At 39.5% G+C, this 19,910-nt stretch overlaps 1 protein-coding gene and 1 pseudogene across 1 annotated transcript in view; one reads left to right on the top strand and one right to left on the bottom strand.

Moving 5' to 3' along the window:
• LUZP1 (leucine zipper protein 1) overlaps positions 1-19,910 on the top strand; it is a 90,876-nt gene that overhangs the window by 9,795 nt on the left and 61,171 nt on the right. The gene's annotated exons all lie outside the window — the stretch shown is intronic.
• On the bottom strand, positions 192-19,286 carry LOC128574670 (ubiquitin-40S ribosomal protein S27a-like; annotated as a pseudogene).

The raw sequence follows: 19,910 nt of genomic DNA, 5'->3' as shown, positions 1-19,910 counted from the left end.
ATATTGTCAATTTAACACCTTTGTTTTCATCAGAATATTCTCATTATTCCCATTGTCCTTTTCCCCCCTTTCGTTGTTTATTTAAATCTTTTCCATCTTTCAAGACTCAGCTCAGTTTTCCCTCTTTGACATCTTTCTTTACACCAGAATTCTCTAATTTTTTTTCACGTCTTTTATTAACTCATATGTAATTACTTGTCTTCTGGTTTGTTGAAGCAATAAGTAAGACAACATTTGCCACAATAATGTTTATCAAAGTGGCTGGCCATAAAAACTCCAGCAACACACTCATCTGAAGGACACTCTTCGATGAAGGTGACTAATTTTGCCATTCTCATCCCCCTTATAGTATTTCAGGACAGCCAGCTTAACTTTCTTTCTTTTATGGTTATTCTTCTTGAGAGTGGCATAAGATTTCTTCCTTTTCTTAGTACCACCACGAAGTCTTAACACAAGATGAAGAGTGGACTCCTTTTGAATGTTGTAGTCAGACAAAGTACATCCATCTTACAGTTGCTGGCTAGCAAAAATGAGTCTTTGCTGATCAGGAGGAATTCCTTCCTTATCCTGGATCTTGGCCTTCACATTTTCTGTCATATCGAGAGTTCAGCCTCAAGCGTGATGGTCTTCCCTGTAAGGGTTTTTACGAAAAATCTGCATCTTGGTGGCGGTTCCACCGCAGATGGCAGATTGGAAAAGTAAAAATTTTATAGTATTGATGATACCCTTCATGTTCTTTTCTTTTCCCTTAATTTTTTTTGTCGAGATTAAGTCTCACTGTGTCACCCAGGCTGGTCTCAAACTTCTGACTTCAAGTGATCCTCCTGCTTTTGGCCTCCCAAAGTGCTGGGATTATGGGTATGAGCAATTGGGCCTGGCCACCCCTCACGGTCTTTACAAGTCACACTAGCATGTAATCTTCCTAGTTGTATCTTACTTTTTTGACAGTCTTATAGCTTTTATTTTTAATTTTTATTTATTTATTTATTTTGCAGTTTTTGGCCAGGGCTGGATTTGAACCCGCCACCTCAGGCATACGGGGCTGGTGCCCTACTCCGTTGAGCCACAGGTGCCGCCCAGTCTTATAGCTTTTAATGCTAGTACCCTCATATTCTTGGTTAATATAAATAGCTTGTATCTTAGTTACTTAATTTGATCAGAAGATAACTTTATTTTAGCTGGTACTCTCCAAAGTTCTTTTCACTGAACTTTGCATATAGTAAGGTCATCAGAGTTTTTGATGATTGGTCATAATAAAGCTTATGTGTAAGTAGCAATTTTAATTTTGGGGGCTTATTGACATGGATTCTTTTTTTGTGTGTGTGTGGTTTTTGGCCAGGGCTGGGTTTGAACCCGCCACCTCCGGCATATGGGGCCGGCACCCTACCCCTTTGAGCCATAGGCGCCGCCCAACATGGATTCTTTTTACTAGAATTCTGTTTAGTGTTTAATCTGAAGGTCAGAAGTATACCAACTGCTTTAGGTAATATAAAGACTATTAGAGTGTGAAAGTACAGGAGTCCAGCCTAGTGCTACAAAGCCGATATTTCTTTTTTTTTTTTGTCTGGGGCTCCGGTATATGGGGATGGTACCCTACTCCTTTGAGCCACAGGCACTGCCCAAAAGCCGATATTTCTTTGGAACTTGTCACTAGCAAAGAACTGACTATGCAGAGTTCCTTCTTAGAAAAATGCTTACTCAGTGCTTATTAAATGCTTTCAGATTGGAGTTATTAACTGAAATGAGACACTAGGTAGTACTAATTTGAATTATTCTTTTGCCTAGCATTTTATTTTTATGTCAAAAATGAAAAATTTGGGCCAGTTAAATCTGTTTAAAGCTACTTTGACCTGTCAGTAAGCTCTTTGAGTAGGTATTCTTTCTCTTGTGTTAAAGGCAGAAGAATTATGTACTGTAAGCCAGTTTAAATTAGTAGTAGCTAGGATGATTTATTTACCTTAGTACATATATCACAATTGGGTATAAATTAAATTTTTTTACAGGGTGCCTACTATGTACGTTAAATCAGTGATTATCTTGGCTTTTCTGATGGAATTACATCAGAAGATTACAGGATAATTAAGTAATTGTTATTTTGGAAACACTGAAGCAGAGGTACTTTTTATCCAAAGTTTCTGAGACATTTGACTAATTTTGTTAATTTTCATCATCTGCCTGTCTTTTTCTTTAGCAATTTAGTTTTTTTTTTTTTTGTAGAGAAGAGTCTCACTTTATTGCCCTCGGTAGAGTGCTGTGGCGTCACACAGCTCACAGCAACCTCCAACTCCTGGGCTTAGGCAATTCTCCTGCCTCAGCCTCCCAAGTAGCTGGGACTTCTTTAGCAATTGACAAGTATTTATGAGCTGGGTAGCTTGCTTGAGGCCAAGAGTTCAAAACCAGCCTGGAAACCATCTCTGAAAAAATAATTTTTAAAAATTAGTCTGGTGTAGTGGTTTATTCCTGTAGTCCAGCTGCTCAGGATGTTGATGTGACTGGATGGCTTGAGGGGGAGGGGTTTGAGACCAACCTATGTAATAAAGCAAGACCCAGTCTCCTTGCAAAAAATAAATGTTTTATGAAATTAGCCTATTTGTTTTTTAACATTTTTACTTCAACTATGTCAAAATTTAAAAATAAAACCATAGGGCAGGGCAGCGCCTGTGGCTCAAGGAGTAGGGCGCCGGTCCCATATGCCGGAGGTGGCGGGTTCAAACCCAGCCCTGGCCAAAAAACCACAAAAAAAAAAAAAAAAAAAACCATAGGGCAGCGTCTGTGGCACTGAGTAGGGCACTGGCCTCATATACCGAGGGTGGGGGGGTTCAGACCCTGCCCTGGCCAAACTGCAACAAAAAAATAGCTGGGCACTGTGGTGGGTGCCTGTAGTCCCAGCTACTCCGGAGGCTGAGGCAAGAGAATCACCTAAGCCCAGAAGTTGGAGGTTGCTGTGAGCTGTGTGATGCCATGGCACTCTACCGAGGGCCATAAAGTGAAACTCTGTCTCTACAAAAAAAAAAAAAAGACCAGCACCCCACTCACTGAGCTATAGACACCGCCTTTATTTATATATATTTTTTGAGAGGGATCACTATGTCACCCTCCATAGAGTGATATGGCGTCACAGCTCACAGCAACCTCCAACTCTTGGGCAGGTCTCTTGCCTCAGCCTCCCGAATAACTGGGACTATAGGCACCCACTGTGACACCAGGCTATTTTTTTGTTGCAGTTTGGCTGGGGCCGGGTTCAAACCTGCTACCCTGGGTATATGGGGCCAGCGCCCTACCCACTGAGCCACAGGCACTGCCCTTGGAAGGAATTTATGTTTAACATCCAGAGATAGGCAAGTGTGGAGAATGAAGTAAGTGATCAACATTGTTTTTGGTCACATTGAGATGTAATTTTAAAAGACAGAGACTAGAATTTTTGTGTTGGAGGCCTGTCTTTCAGAATCCTAATGGCGTTTCAAAAACCTTTTGGGACTTGTCTATGTGATTGAAAAGAGGGTCTTGCTTCACAAGATTACTCCTTTGAATAACCGCACTTATTCTGGACTTTTATAAAAATTATGGCTTGCATATAACTTGTTTAAGTTGTATTATGGTTGATTTGGAATTCTCTTAATGGAAGCATAACCTTGTATTAATAGCACTGTGATCTTACTTACAATCTTAAAAAAATTACAGCCTCGGCCGAGCACAATGGCTCAAGCCTTTAATCCTAGCACTCTAGGAGGCTGAGGCAGGTGGATTGCTTGAGCTCATGAGTTGGAGACCAGCCTGAGCAGGAGCGAAACCCCATCTCTACTAAAAATAGAAAAAATAGGCCTGATGCCTGTAGCTCAGAGATTAGGGTGCCAGCCACATACACCGGGGCTGGCTGGTTCGAACCTTGCCTGGGCTGCTAAACAACAATGACAACTACAACAAAAAAATAGCTGGGCGTTGTGGTGGGCATCTGTAGTCCCAGCTACTTGGGAGGTTGAGGCAAGAGAATCACTTAAGACCAAGAGTTTGAGGTTGCTGTGAGCTGTGATGCTACTGCACTCTACGGAGGGGGACATAGTGAAACTTTTTTTTTTTTGTCTAAAAAGGAAGCATTTTTAGTATGCTCACAGGCAAATCTGTATAGGCACAGATTTGAACTTTATTTTAATGGGTAAAATATTTTCCTGACCCACTTATACCATGAATTTATTTGTATAGGCATTCAGTAGACGGCGAAATGGTATCATTCACCTTGATCTGACAGCATTTTCCTGTTTCTGAGCATAAAGAGATCTCTGGTTTTATTCAGTTTCAAATTAATTTGAAAAGTAAGTGGTGAGCAATATAAGTGAAGCTACTTTTTGGCTCTTTAAACCTTTTAACAGCTTTATCACAAATGTGCTATCTCTTCCTAATTATCTGGGGATGGTTATCTGATTTAGGCCATTTTAATTGGTTGATTGTATCTTAGATCCAATGAATGAGCAGCTCATTTAAGTTTTATAATTGAAATTTTCCTAAGAATTCTTAGTCATTGAGGACTTATAACGAAACCTAACATTTATTGACTTCTATATGCCAGCTATGTACTTAAGTACTTTTTATATCTTTGTTTAATTTCTATCTAGCAAACCTTTAGAGTAGATACTATTATTATCCCCATATTATAAGATGAAAAACTAAGTCCTTCAGATGTGAGATTAGTTTGCTCCAGGTTGTTGCCATGCTGGGACTTGACCTGGAGCTTACTCTTGAACATTATATTGTTCAAAGCAGAACACATGATAATTTTTATGAACTGTGTACATTACTGCCTGAGTAAATGAGGTCAACATTGTCTTTTTTCCTACAATAGGAAGAATACCATTTTTAGATCTTGATGGACTTAAAGATTCATTAAATGTCCTTAAAATGGAAGACTTTACAGAAGTATATGGAAGTTAGTAAAATATAGAAGATACTTATAGAGATACTTAGAAGTTTAGTTAGGCTATGTAATGAAGTAATGGACTCTGGTAGGCTTAAATCAGGTTGTATACTTTCTACTACAGCTGTATTGGAGTGCAATATGATATATTCTTTTTTTTCTTTTTTGAGGCAGAGCCTCCATCCGTTGCCCTGGGTAGAGTGCCTGTGGCATCACAGCTCACAGCAACTTCAACTCCTGGGCTCAAGTGATTCTCCTGCCTCCTCCTCCCAAGTAGCTGGGATTACAGGCCCCCACCACTATGCCTGGGTATTTTTTGGTTGCAGCCGTCATTGTTGTTTGGTGGGCCCGGGCTGGATTCAAACCCACCAGCTCAGGTGTATGTGGCTGGTGCCTTAGCCACTTGAGCCATAGGCGCCAAGCCATATTCTTAATATAATTAGATAAAATTAGATATTTTCCAACATATGCCAAAATAATTTCTGTAGGAACTTGATGACTGATGATTCCTTTTCTTTTTGAGATTAGATGTTAAGACCATTTTTAAAGAGACTATCAGAATCTTAAAAAACATGGTAGAAAAATAGATGGGAGGATAGTGAGGCAGTTAATGGAGCATGGAGAAATAAGGACATAATAAAGTAACTGATGGATAAAATTCCAAATTATGAGGACAGGCAAGTACAGTGGGAACACAACAGTGCTATTCGGAGGTAGATGACTGTTTATTCAGTGGTTACAACCCAGAAGGATGGGAAAATCTGTTCAGGGAAGAGAAGTGGAGAAGAGACAAGGAGCATTGGCTTTGCTTACATTTTCGGTAAGTTTCACATCACATTTAAAAGCCAGGAGTTTTGTTAATTCTGTTTAAGTACAGTATTTATTTTTTAGTCAACCCAGGACTGATGTGGAGAAAACAGAAAGACAAAAGAAGTGTCACATATAGGTCTTATTTGTAAGAAATTTAAAATTCTTTTTATTTTTTTGTAGAGACAGAGTCTCACTTTATGGCCCTCGGTAGAGTGCCGTGGCCTCACACAGCTCACAGCAACCTCCAACTCCTGGGCTTAAGCGATTCTCCTGCCTCAGCCTCCCGAGTAGCTGGGACTACAGGCACCCGCCACAACGCCCGCTATTTAGAAATTTAAAATTCTAATTGGAGAGATAGTACGTAGTTTAAAAAATATTTTTATAACAATATTGGACCATATAGAAATGTCAAAGTGGGGCGGCACCTGTGGCTCAGTGAGTATGGCGCTGGCCCCATATACTGAGGGTGGTGGGTTCAAACCCGGTCCTGGCCAAACTGCAACAATAAAATAGCCGGGTGTTGTGGCAGGCACCTGTAGCCCCAGCTACTCGGGAGGCTGAGGCAAAAGAATCACCTAAGCCCAAGAGCTGGAGGTTGCTGTGAGCTGTGACATCACGGCACTCTACCAAGAGTGACAAAGTGAGGTGCTGTCTCAAAAAAAAAAAAAAAAGAAATGTCAAAGTGGTGCCACGCCTGTGGCTCAGTGAGTAGGGGGCTGGCCCCATATACTGAGGGTGGCAGGTTCAAACCCAGCCCCAGCCAAACTGCAACAAAAAATAGCTGGGCATTGTGGCGGGCACCTGTGGTCCCAGCTACTCAGGAGGCTGAAGCAAGAGAATCGCCTAAGCCCAAGAGCTGGAGATTGCTGTGAGCTGTGACGCCACAACACTCTACCAGGGGCAACAGGATGAGACTCTATCTCTTAAAAAAAAAAAAGAAATGTCAAAGTGGTAGATTAGTGGTTCCTGTGCATAGGTTTTATTTATTTATTTTTTTGGTAGAGACAGAGTCTCACTTTATGGCCCTTGGTAGAGTGCCGTGGCCTCACACAGCTCACAGCAACCTCCAACTCCTAAGATTAAGCGATTCTCTTACCTCAGCCTCCCGAGTAGCTGGGACTACAGGCGCCCGCCACAACGCCCGTCTATTGTGTACATAGGTTTTATAAATCCATTTCAAGAGCCTTTTATTTTCTAAATAAGGACATGAAAATGAAAACAACCCTTTTGTCTAATACTACCATTTTATAAGAGATGGACCATTTCATATTTCTCTTTATTTTTATGTTTATTTATTTGTTTATTCATTTGAAACAGAGGCTCACTGTGTTGCCCTTGATAGAGTGCTAGGGCATCATAGCTCACAGCTACCTCAAACTCTCGGGCTTGAGCAGGCTTCTTGCCTCAACCTCCCATGTAGCTGGTACTATACTATATAGGCACTGGCCATGACACCTGACTGCCTTTTTTTTTTTTTTTCCCTATTTTTAATAGAGATAGGTCTCACTCTTGCTGAGGCTGGTCTCAGACTCATGAACTCAAGCAGTCCACCTGCCACAGCCTCCAAGAGTGCTAGGATTATAGATATGAGCTCCTAAACCTGGCCTTCTCTTTTTTTTGAGATGGACCATTTTATAGTTGTTGTTTTTTTTCAAAGACAAAGTCTTGAGGTTGCCCTGGGACAGAATGCTGTGGTATTATCATAGCTCACCTCAAACTTTTGGGCTGAAGCTATCCTCTTGCCTTGCCTCCCCATCAGCTAGGACTGCTGGGACTATAGGTGCCCACCACAACATCTGGCTAGGAGATGAACCATTTTAAAAAAGAAAAAGGGTATCATCTCAGATTAAAGGAATTTTGCATATTGAATAGTTTAGCCTTATTAAAAATTTAGTATTCTTTGGTGAAAAAACTGTTGACTAGAATGCTGAAGGAGATTTGTTGTTACATTGTGCCACTTCTGTTGAAACAACAGGTTTTGTGTGTGTGTGTGTGTGTGGTTTTTTTTTTTTGAGACAGTTTCATTTTGTCGCCTTTGGTAAAGTGCCCATGGCATCATAGCTCACAGCAAGCTCAAACTCTTGGACTTAAGTGGTCCTCTTTATCTCAGCCTCCCCAGTAGCTGGGACTACAAGTGTCCGCCTCATGCCCAGCTATTTTTTAGAGACCGGGTCTGCTCTTGTCAGGCTGGTCCCAGACTCCTCACCTCAAGCAATCCACCCACCTCGGCCTCCCAGGGTGCTAACTAGGGTTACAGGTGTAAACCACTGCACCTTACTTTGTGCGCGCGCGCGCGCGCGTGTGTGTGTGTGTGTGTGTGTGTGTTTTCGAGGTAGTGCCTCCCTCCATCACCCAGGGCTAGAATGCAGTATTTGTCATCACAGTTCACTGCAATTTCAGACTTCTGGGCTCAAGTGATTTTCCAGTCTCAGCTTCCCAAGTAGTTTACTGAGATTAGTCTGGCCTGAAGTGGTGTGCGAGAGCTTCCTTCAGGCAGTTAGAGTTTTCCAATGATGAATGGATAGAAGTTGAATAGTCAGAAAGGAAGGGAATGATTTTCTAGGCTAGGGCAAAACAAGGGCAAAGGTACTGAGATTAGAATAAAATTATATGATTATATTATTGAGAATACTCATTTGATCCAATAATAGAATTTAGGTTAAGGGCTAGAAGGAGGTAAGATTAGTGAGATAATGTTCATTCATATTATGAATAGCCTTAACAGTCATTCTGAGGAATTTGGACTTAATCTTGCTAACATTTGGAAATTATTGAAGGTTAATAAATTGGGCAGTGACTCAAGGAACTTGGAATTATAGACTGAATAATCAGAAGGTGTTACTGTAGATTAATAGAAAGGAGGGCAGTTAAGGATTTTTTTTAGAATGTTAGCTATGAACACTATCCAGGCATGCATTTCATGGGTCAAGTGAAAAAAAGAAAAGGAATACTGTATATTGGAGAAGTTTTGGAGAAGAAATAGGTTGGACTCAGTGATACAAAGAAGGAGAGAAAGTAAAGGTAACTCTGAGATTATGAGATAGGTAGAAGTTGGGAAAGAGGGCAAGACATAACCTTTCTCTTTTGCCCTCAAATTCTCTGCTAACTATATTACTGTGTATCTGTGTGCTTTTATAACTCTTTATTTGAGAGATGTTGAGATTCTCTGAAACTTCCCTAGGATTAAGCTACCCATTAAAAGATCTCATTTATTTGGAAGTTCTCAAAACTTCAAACCACAAAATATTGTGTAAGTTCTTGTTATGGAAATTATACTCTAATAAATACCACCATCATAATTGACTATCTGGTGGAGAGGAATTTTTGGAATGCATTTGTTATTTTAGATTTTTTTTGTTTAACACAATTTGTCCTGTGTATTTTAATAGCAGTCGATAACAGCAATAAACTGTGGTTCAGCTTGGATGGTTAGTTTATAATGATATTATAATAGTTAAAATAAGTCTTCTGTTATTGCAGCATGTTGTGATAGAATATTATCTACTATTTCTTTAGCATCTACTATGTAAATAGATACTTGACATGTGATAATACTCACCTGCCTAATGAAATAGGTACTATTATTCCTACTTTACTGATGAAGGAACTAAAGGTCATAGAGGTTTAAAAAATGTCCCTGGACTGACTGGTAGAGTTAGAGTTCTAGACTGATGACCTCAAAGCCCATATTCTTTCTATTACTTTATCCTTGGATTAGATATCATAAGAATAGGAGTAAAGATTATTTGGAACTAGAGTCTTTGAAAAAAAAAAGAGGAAGAGTATGTCAGTTAAGATGATTAATTAGATAGTAATTAAAATCATTGAAGTGCTGCCCAAATATTAACTGGTATTATCTATCCTTGTCTGTGTGTGCAAGGCATCCAAGTATGATTACTAGCCCTAGTTCTAGTCATATGGCATTCATTTATCTTTTGGATGATGTCCCTCTTATCCTTTTGTAGAACTCTCAACAAATCCTTATTAAAAACAAATGGCCAATTCAAAAACAAACACAAACAGTTGACATAGTTCAGCAAATTGCTAGTTTTGGCAAATGAAATTAAAGGATGTTTCAGGGTCCAGCTTCTAGGAAAGTGGGTTTTGAAGATCATCCCACTAGAAAATGTAGAGCTAATTAGTATTGAAGACTCTTTGTCTATGGTACCCAGCACTTTTTTGGTATACTCTTTTTGTTTCTCCCGTCCTCTGTAGCCATAAATTTTTTTTTAGAGACAGAATCTCACTTTGTTGCCCTTGGTAGAGTGCTGTGGTGTCACAGCTCACAGCAACCTCCAGCTCTTGGGCTTAGGTGATTCTCTTGGCCTCAGCCTCCCGAGTAGCTGGGACTAACAAGCGCCCGACACAACACCAGGCTATTTTTTGTTGCAATTTGGCCGGGGCTGGGTTTGAACCTGCCATCCTCGGTATATGGGGCTGGCATCCTACCCACTGAGCCACAGGTGTCACCCCGTAAAATTTCTTTTTTTTTTTTGAGACAGAGTCTCACCATGTTGCCCTAGGTAGAGTGCTGTGATGTCATAGTTCACAACAGCCTCCAACTCTTAGGCTTAAGCAATTCTCTTGCCTCAGCCTCCCAAGTAGCTGGGACTACAGGTGCTTGCCACAATGCCTGGCTATTTTTTGTTGTTGTTGTTGTTGTCATTGTTGCTTAGCAGGCCCTGGCTGGGCCACCAGCCCCGGTGCATGTGGTTGGCACCTTAATCACTGAGCTACAGGTGCCAAGCCAGTCATAAAATTCTTTAACTTATCCTTCTTCATCTTTGCCACTGATGCTTATTTCAAAGTTCTATCTTTTGCTGTTGCCTCAATATTATAAAATTCAGCTCTACTCCTTTCCGCCTAGTTCTTATATCCCTTTAACCAGCCGTTTCTACTGGGTGTGGTAGAACCTGTGTACAAATGTGAGCAAAGTCCTAGATTCTTTATATATATACATACATACATACATACATATATATATATATATATATTTTTTGAGATAGAGTCTGTGTTGCCCTTGGTAGAGTACTATGGTGTCACAGCTCACAGCAACCTCCAACTCTTGGGCTTAAGTGATTCTCTTGCCTCCGCCTCTCAAGTAGCTGTGGCTACAGGGGCCTGCCACAATACCCGGCTATTTTTTGTTGCAGTTGTCATTGCTGTTTAGCTGGGCAGGCCTGGGTTCAAACCCGCCACCCTCAGTGTATGTGGCTGGCGCTGTAACCACTGTGCTACTGGAATATTTTTCTTCCAATATTTCTCTTATCTCCTAACCCATAACTGAAAACAAGGCCTTTTCTGTAATGAATCCTAGTATTTCTGTTTTTGCTTGCTGAATCCGCTGTAACTCCTAGCATAGGGAGGGAAGCAATCAATGTATTTTGTTCCAGTCTTTCGCTATCCCTTATTGTTTTGCCATTTTTACACAGCTTCTAGTTTTTCAGAGTGTTTTTATTGCTTTTGTCTGATCACTTTTAGGATCCACATTGATTAATTTTCTTGTCTATCGCCTCCCTTAGTATTCATTTTGACTAGGACTTTATTTTTATCAATTATCTTTCTCTTTTGCATCTTCAGTCTTTTGCAGCTTCACTCTATATATCGAGTCCTTCCTTTCAGACTACAGATACAAGGGTCTCTTCTGTCTGAAAACAAATAAATAAAATCCCTCTATCTTTTTATTTCTTTGAATTATTATCTTTCCCCCTTTTTACTTGTTAAACATTAAAAAAAATGGCATTCTGTATGCTTTTTCTTTTACACACACTCTTTTAACACCTTTCCTGCCTTGTTTCTGTTCTGGACACCACTGTAAATGCACTTTCAAGAGACCCAGTGATATTTAAGTATTTTCATAGCCTTCATCTTCCTTAATCTCTGCAATATTTAAGTTGTTCATCGTCTTACTTGAACCTCTCTTTGACTAGGAGTTAAAAATATATATGTTTGGCCACTTCTGGCCTGGTGAACCAATTTTGCCTGGCATTTGGCTGCTTGTTGGACTCTGGTGTTCATCTTGTGGCCTGTACCGACTAGCAGAAAAGGGGTGGAGCAGGTTGGCACAGTGCATCTTATAGTGCTCTGCACTCTGTGGACTTTAAAGTAAATAATTGATTTGACTTGCCCGTCTTCCTGTTCTTTCTTTTTCTCTCTCCTTGATCCTGCTGTGGCTTGTGTGTAAAATGGATTGTCCACTTCTGTTCTTGACTCTGATTAAATATTATAATATATAAAAACAGTCCTTTTTTATTTTTATTTTTTTTTTGAGACAGAGTCTATGTCGCCCTAGGTAGAGTGCTGTAGCGTCATAGCTCACAGCAACCTCCAACTCTTGGGCTTCAGTGATTTGTCTTGCCTCAGCCTCCCAAGTAGCTGGGACTACAGGCGCCCACCATGCCTGGCTATTTCTTAGTTGTCATTGCTGTGTGGCAGGCCCAGGCTGTGTTTGAACCCTCCAGCTCTGGTGTATGTGGCTGGCGCCCTATCCTGTGAGCTGCAGGCGCCAAGCCTCTGTGTTGTTTTCAGAGCAGACTTTTGGAAAATGTAATATGGATTAAGTCCTTTGGTAAACTTGTCAGATTTTAAATGCTCCAATAATTTTGGGAAAGTTTAATGAATATCAGTTAGTGACCTTAATGGGAAAATTTTTGTGGGTTCTCTTTTACTTTAGTATGGTTTTCATGGAAAACTATTTCTGAAAAAACAGATGAAATTCTACCACAAAAAAGTATGCTGAGAATCTCACTATGATAGAATTCTAAAGTTCCACTTTATTTTCGTGAGTATTTGCTATAATAACATTGTACTGTGACAATTCCCTGGGGTTTATTAGAATTTTAACTTGAATTTGCCAAGACAGTTTTAGAAAGTTGCCGAGATAGCTGGGAAGTAGTAACATGAGCAAATCTGAGTTAGGCTAATACAAATTTAGTGGAGTAAATTTTTGAGATGACCTGATTTTTTGAGAAGGAAACAGTACTGAGAAATGGCCACTTTTTTTGTTGTGCTACATTATGTGATCTTCGACAACTTGCTTCCTGGATTTTTTTTCTGCCCTTAGAGATTTGAGTCATTCTCTGTCCTCAGATGTTTATCACCTTCCCTGAGAAGAAATGGAATTACTCAGCCCAGAGAGATAATAAAGAGCTCTGGACACAGTCTAGAGGTTCTGGTTCAGTCTTTGTTGTTATCTACCTATATATGAACTTGAGTAAGTCACAAGTCACTTTACCCTATGGGTTTAGATTTGTCAAATAAAAAAGTAGAATAAATAATTTCTAAGAAGATGTTACTACTTTAATTCAGGGTGTTTTTGTAATCCTAGCACTCTGGGAGGCTGAGGTGGGTAGGTGGATTGAGCTGAGGAGTTCAAGACCAGCCTGATCAAGGGCGAGACTCTGTCTCTACTAAAAATAGAAAAACTAGGCAGGCACTGTGGTGGGTGCCTGTAGTGCTTTAGCTACTTCAGAGGCTAAAGCAAGAGGATTGCTCAAGCCCAAGAGTTTGAGGTTGCTGTGAGCTACCAGGCCATGGTACTCTACCCAGGGTGACAGCGTGAGAGTCTGTCTCAAAAAAACAAAACAAAACAAAAAATTCAGGGTGTTTTTTTTTTTTTTTGGAGACAGGTAGAGTGCTGTGGCATCACAGCTCGTGGCAGCTGGGACTACAGGCATCTGCCACAATACCCAGCTGTTTTTTGGCTGCAGCTATTTTTTGGTTGCAGCTATTTTTTGGTTCATTATTGTTTGGTGGGCCAGGCTGGATTTGAACCCGCCAGCTCAGGTGTATGTGGCTGTTGCCTTAGCTGCTTGAACCACAGATGCTGAGCCATAATTCAGAGTGTTTTGATTAAAAAAAGTTATTTTACTAATGGAATCAGAAATGTGACAGTTTGTGTTAAGAGATAGAGTTTGCAATATTGTCATTACATGTAAGAAAGATGATATAACCATAAATTAAAAATGGTAGAGTAGATGCTCACAACAGCAGCAATGTTAGTTGTATGGATTATAAATTTACTGGAAAATATTATCAAGGTAAGGAGACTCTGAAATGTGAAATTCAGTATATACACCCACTCCAAGATTACATGATAGCTTTGAGGCAGAAAATTTTTAGATGTTTGTTTACATGGCAAATGGGTAAAATGTCAAAGAAAAGTGAAGTAGTATTTACAGTAATAACTAATGATGTTTGCTTAGCCCTTCATATGTGCCAGCCACTATTCTGAGATGAGTTTGTAATGCATGTAGTTCTTAAATTCCATGTTGTAGATATAATCTCCATTATACACATGAGGACTGAGACACAGTTAAGTAACTTGATCATACTACTGTTAAATGACTCCCGAGCCTCCACATAAATTTATCTGTTATGGGTTAATCTCAATGCATAAAGATGATGATATATGATAACGGAACAATGAATTCAAATATTTGTTTAATGTACAAGGTTATTATGTTTGCTTCCTTAAGCTGTATTCTAACATGCTGCATTACACATTACAAATGTTAATTTAATAATATATACTCATCTTTATTGGCCCAAATGGCTTGGGTTTGAATTCCAGCTCTACCATACAATGTTTGTGTAAATGGAAATGGAACTCTATTTTTCTGAGCCTCAGTTTACTTATCTAAAAAATGGGATAAAGGCCACATGCAGTGGCTCACGCCTGCAATCCTAGTACTCTGGGAGGCTGAGGCAGGTAGATTGCTTGAGCTCAGGAGTTCAAGAGCAGCCTAAGCAAGAACAAGACCTGGTCTTTAAAAATAGCTGGGTGTTGTGGTGGGCACCTTATAGTGTCAGCTACTGGGGAGGCTGAGGCAAGAGGATCACTTGGTGTTTGAGGTTGCTGTGAGCTATGCTGGGTTAGAATTCCAGCTCTACCATGGCACTCCACCAAGGGTGATGAAGTGAGACTCTTGTCTAAAGAAAAAAAAAAACAACAGGATTAATACTGTCTGCCTCATAGGATTATTGTGAGAAATAAGTTGTTTCATGCAAAGAATGAAATGAACGGAACACAATAACTGCTTACTTTTTTTTTCAGTTTCTGGCCAGGGCTGGGTTTGAACCCACCACCTCCGGCATATGGGGCTGACGCCCTACTCCTTTGAATCACATTAATAACTGTTTACTTTTAATAATAATAAGCTGTTATCATTACATATGCTTTTAAGTTTTTCAAGTACTTTAGTGCTGCCTTCAAAGAGCATTTCTGCAAGCGAAGTAGGATCTAGCACCTGTTATATTTAGTCCCATTTTATAAATTAGAAATCCTTAAAGGAACTTGTTTAAGGATACCAGAATAAAATTAAAAGGAATAAAAATTAAAAGATTATTTAACCCCAATCTGAAAGAGGAAAAAAATGGTTTGGGGATGAGTGCTGTAATAATTGCCTCTTTTATATAAGCAGGACTAGCTTATGATGTTTGGAAAGAGTGAAAATCTTTCCTAGCTACTCATTGCTTCTTCTGGTCTTTGATTTTCCTCTGCTTTCCTAGAGGGTAGGTGGGGAGGATGTTGCTGCGTCATTCTTAAGTTCTAGTCTAGCCATGTAGCAAGTTGAGAAACTGTATTTGAAGGATTTGGATTTGCTGGGAAGTGAGACGACAGCTTACCTTTTCTATGCGGAAAACAAGATAGAGTGAGTGGGAGACATGCGCTACTGGTATGATCTATGGCTGTCATGTGATTTGTTTCACTTACAGATTTAACTCTTGAACTGCTTCAACAGAATTGTATTCTTCCTGCATTCGTTTAGAGGCATTTTTTAGTATCTAAGTGCTTCTAGATTTGAGGGTTTTTTTCTTACAGCGTTACATTGCTTGATAGCTCTCAGCTGTCAGCACCTGATTTTGCTGCAGTATGTACTGCATGATCTCTGCATTGCTGTAACCAGATCTTGCTCAGACTTACTCTTTCCATCTCTTTGATGAAAAGATTTTTTTTAGCATCTCTCACTTGGGCAGTCTGCTATATGGCGCATTGGAGGCTCTTCCATATCCTTTGGAAAAACCTAAAGAAAAAAGTGTTTGAGAGATCACCTTGTGTTGGGATTTCTTTTGGCTAGACACATTTCTCTGGCTGTAGCCTTCCTGCCATTACATCTAATACATAGAAATAGTGTCTTTAGCCAGTGTATAAAGTACCTATTCAAGCAAGGAACTACTACCATACTAGTCACAGGAAATGCAGAGTGTCTAAGAATTAATGCATATTGGATTAGATTGAGTAATGATTGAAGATAAAGAGAACAATATATCATCTTGGAAGAGAGCTTTAGGATAAGGCAGTTCTGCCTTTTATTACCATTGTAACCCAGAGCAAATTGCTTAATCTCCTTGAACCCCTGATGAGTACTTCTCATTAGTAAAATAGAAGTACTAATAACCCTAGTTCTGAAGGTTGTTTGAAGGGTTAAATGCACTAATGTAACACCTAACAGAATGTATGGGTGTATGTGAGCTGCTAGTAACCTTTCTGAAGTTGTTCCTCATGAAAATTGGAATATTGGTACTTAGGTTTCTTATAAAGGTTATGAAGAGAGCCTGGCATATAGGTTTTATACAGGATAAAAATCCTAGAGGGACATTTATGGTGAAGAATATGTACAAAAAACAATTGCAACAATTGGAATACTATGCATTATTTCTTTGGAAAAAATGAAACACCACCCAAGTCATACCATCACTAGTAACTAGTTAGTGCTTCTTCAGTAATCTGTTTGAATTACTCTGGCGGTGCTGAATATGTGCATTTCCAATTATATTTTGCCCACTATCCATTATTTCTTTAGTTTATCTCAAAGTCCAGTTTCTGTTTCTTTTTTATTTTTTTTGAGACATAGTCCCAGGGCTGTCACCCTGGGTACAGTGTCATGGTGTCATAGCTCACAGCAACCTCCAACTTGGGCTCAAGTGATCTTCTTGCTTCAGTTTTTCTATTTTTAGTAGAGACGGGGGTCTCAAGGATGTACAAATGTTTTTGTTACATGAGCCTTTTGTAATGCTCGTGTCAGGGCTGTAATTGTGCCTGTCACCTCAAATAGTGTTCCTTATACCTGTTAGGTAGGTTTTTGCCCCTCCCCCCTCCTTGCTTGATTTCCAATACGTTTACTTCCCTCTGTGCACATATATGTCCATGAGTTAGTTCCAATTTATTAGAGAGTAAACATGGTGGCCATTCTTGAAATACATTGCTTAGCATAATCATCTCCAGTTCCTTCAAATTGCTGCAAAAGCATTAATTCATCCTTTTCATGGCTGGCTAGTACTCTGTGGTCTATATATACCACATTTTGTTAATCCATGCAGGAATTGTTAGGCACTTGGATTGATTCCAGATCTTTGCAATTGTGAATTGTGCTGCAATAAACATTCCAGTGCAAGTATCTTTTTGATATAATGACTACTTTTCCTTTGGGTAGATACCCAGTAGGAGGATTGATAGATTCCTTTTTCTTCTTTATGCATAATTAGATTCTACTCATTTTCAAAAAACAGCTTAAATTTCACCATGAAGCTTTCTCAGATTATCCTGGAGAAAGGATTTGTCCCACTTTTTTTTTTTTTGGAGATAGTGTCTCACTCTGTTGCCCATGGTAGAGTGCTGTGGAATCACAGCTCACAGTAACCTCAAACTCTTGGGCTTAAGTGATTCTCTTGCCTCAGCCCCCCAAGTAGCTGGGACTATAGGTACCCACCACAATGCCCAGCTATTTTTTGTTGTTGTTGTCATTGTTTTTAGCAGGCCTGGGCCAGGTTCGAACTCGCCAACCCCGGTGTATGTGGCCGGCGCCCTAACCACTAAGCTATAGGCACTGAGCCCCACTTTTTTTTTTTTTTTTAAAGACAGAGTCTCACTCTGTTGCCCTGAGTAGTGTGTAATGGTGTCATAGCTCATGGCAACTTCAAACTCTTGGCCGAAGCAGTCTCTTGCCTTAGCCTCCCAAGTAGCTGGGTCTACAGGTGTCCCCTCTCCCCCATGTAGGTTTTCCTTTTTTTTTATAGAGACAGAGTTTCACTTTATCGCCCTTGGTAGAGTGCCGTGGCGTCACACAGCTCACAGCAACTTCCAACTCCTGGGCTTAGGTGATTCTCCTGCCTCAGCCTCCTGAGCAACTGGGATTACAGGGGTTTTCCATTTTTAGTAGAGATGGAGTGTCACTCTTGCTCAGGCTGGTCTCTAACTCCTGAGCTCAAAAGATCTACCTGCCTCAGCCTCCCAAAGTGCTAGGATTACAGGCATGAGCCACCATGCCCAGCCTTTGTCTCGCTTCTGAATGCCATTATGGCACTTGACATTTTATTAGTCCATGGACTGATACATAGTATCTTTACTCCCATTATCTTAGAGAAAACCTCTCTTCAATCTTTAAAATCTAGTTTAGAAATCTCTTCTGTGAAATCTTTCTAATTCATAATGAATTACAGTTGATTCTTGAACACGGCAGGAGATAGGAGCATGGATCTACATGCAGTTATATTTACATATAACTTTTGATTCCTCCAAAACTTGTAGTAGTAGTATATATTCTGATCAATATAACTTTTTTTTTTTTAATTGTTGCAGTTTGGCCAGGGCTGGGCCTGAACCCACCACCCTCAGCATATGGGACCAGCACCCCACTCACTGAGCCACAGGCACTACCCTGATCAATATAACTTAATCAGAAGCCTAATCAGTGACATAAACAGTCAATTAACACATATTTTTTGTGTTATATATTGTATTCTTACATTGAAGTAAGCTAGAGGAAAGAAATATTAAGAAAATTAAAAAGAAGAGAAAATGTATGTATACTTTCCCTTAAGTAGAAGTAGATCATCATAAAGGTCTTCATTCTTGTCATCATGTTGTGTAGGCTGAGGAATAGGATGGGGTTAGTTTTGGGGTGGCAGAGGCGGAAGAAAATTCACGTATAAGTGGACCTGGTATTGTTCAATGGTCAATTGTAACGCCTTCTGTACTTTGTGCATCTGTTCTTGTTGCACTTAACACATTGTTATTAATATTATTTGCTTACCTTTGTCTATTTATAATAGATTATGAATATCAGAAGAGCAGAGAATTTATCTTTGTATTACCTCTTTATTGCATATACTCTGCTCAGATACTGAATTGAGACCTTGATGCTTTCACTTTGTGTTGGTATTTTTCTTTTCCTAACCAGAGTGGGCATGAGTGGTGAGTATGCTTTGGTGACTGTGTATGTATTTTTTTTAAAAAGTACATATACACACACATAAATTGACATAATTCACATATCATAAAACTTACCATTTTAAAGTGTAGACTTCAGTGGTTTTAAAAAATATATTCACGGAGTCGTGCAACCATCACCATTATCCCAATTTCAAAACATTTTCATCACCCCAGAAAGAAACCTCATACCCATTAGCAGTCATTCTCCATTCTTCCCTATCTCCAGCTCCTAGCAACTATAATCTACTTTCTGTCTCTATGAATTTGCCTATTCTGGACGTTTTATGGAATCATATTGTATGTAGTTATCTGACTTTTTTCACTTACCATAGAGTTTTCAAGGTTCATCCACATGGTAGCATGTATCAGTACTTCTTTCATTTCTTTTTAGGGCTGAATATTAGCCTAGTGTGTGATAATACCCCATTTTGCTTATTTGTTTGTTAAGTTGGTGGACGTTTGGGTTGTTTCCACTTTTTGGCTGTTAGGAGTAATGCTTGCTGTTGTAAGTTTTCATATGGACTTTGTTGTATACCTAGAGTGGAATTGCTGGGTCATATGGTACCTCTGTGTTTAACTTTTTGAGGAACTGCCAAACTTGTTTTCACAATGTTTGCGTCATTTTATATTCCCAACAACAATGTATGAGGATTCCAGTTTCTCCACATTCTTGTAACACTAGTTATCATTACTTTTTTACCATCCATCTTTTTTACTATGGCTTTATTAGTGTAGGTGGCATCTCATTGTGGTTTGATTAACAGTTCTCTAATGACTGTGTTGAGCATCTTTTTATGTGCTTACTAGCCATTTGTATATCTTGTTTGGTGAAATGCTTTTGCAGTCCTTTGCCCGTTAATTGGTTATTTGTCTCTTTTGTTATTGTTGAGTTGTAAGAGTTCTGTATATATTCTGGATACTAGTCTCTTATTGGATACAGGATTTGCAAATATTTAAATATTTTTTTCTGTGGGTTTT

This window comes from Nycticebus coucang, chromosome 22 (assembly GCF_027406575.1).
Source record: "Nycticebus coucang isolate mNycCou1 chromosome 22, mNycCou1.pri, whole genome shotgun sequence".
In the NCBI taxonomy this organism is placed as follows: Eukaryota; Metazoa; Chordata; class Mammalia; order Primates; family Lorisidae; genus Nycticebus; species Nycticebus coucang.
The sequence above is the reverse complement of the archived record's forward strand: the minus strand, read 5'-3'. Positions and strand labels throughout refer to the sequence as shown.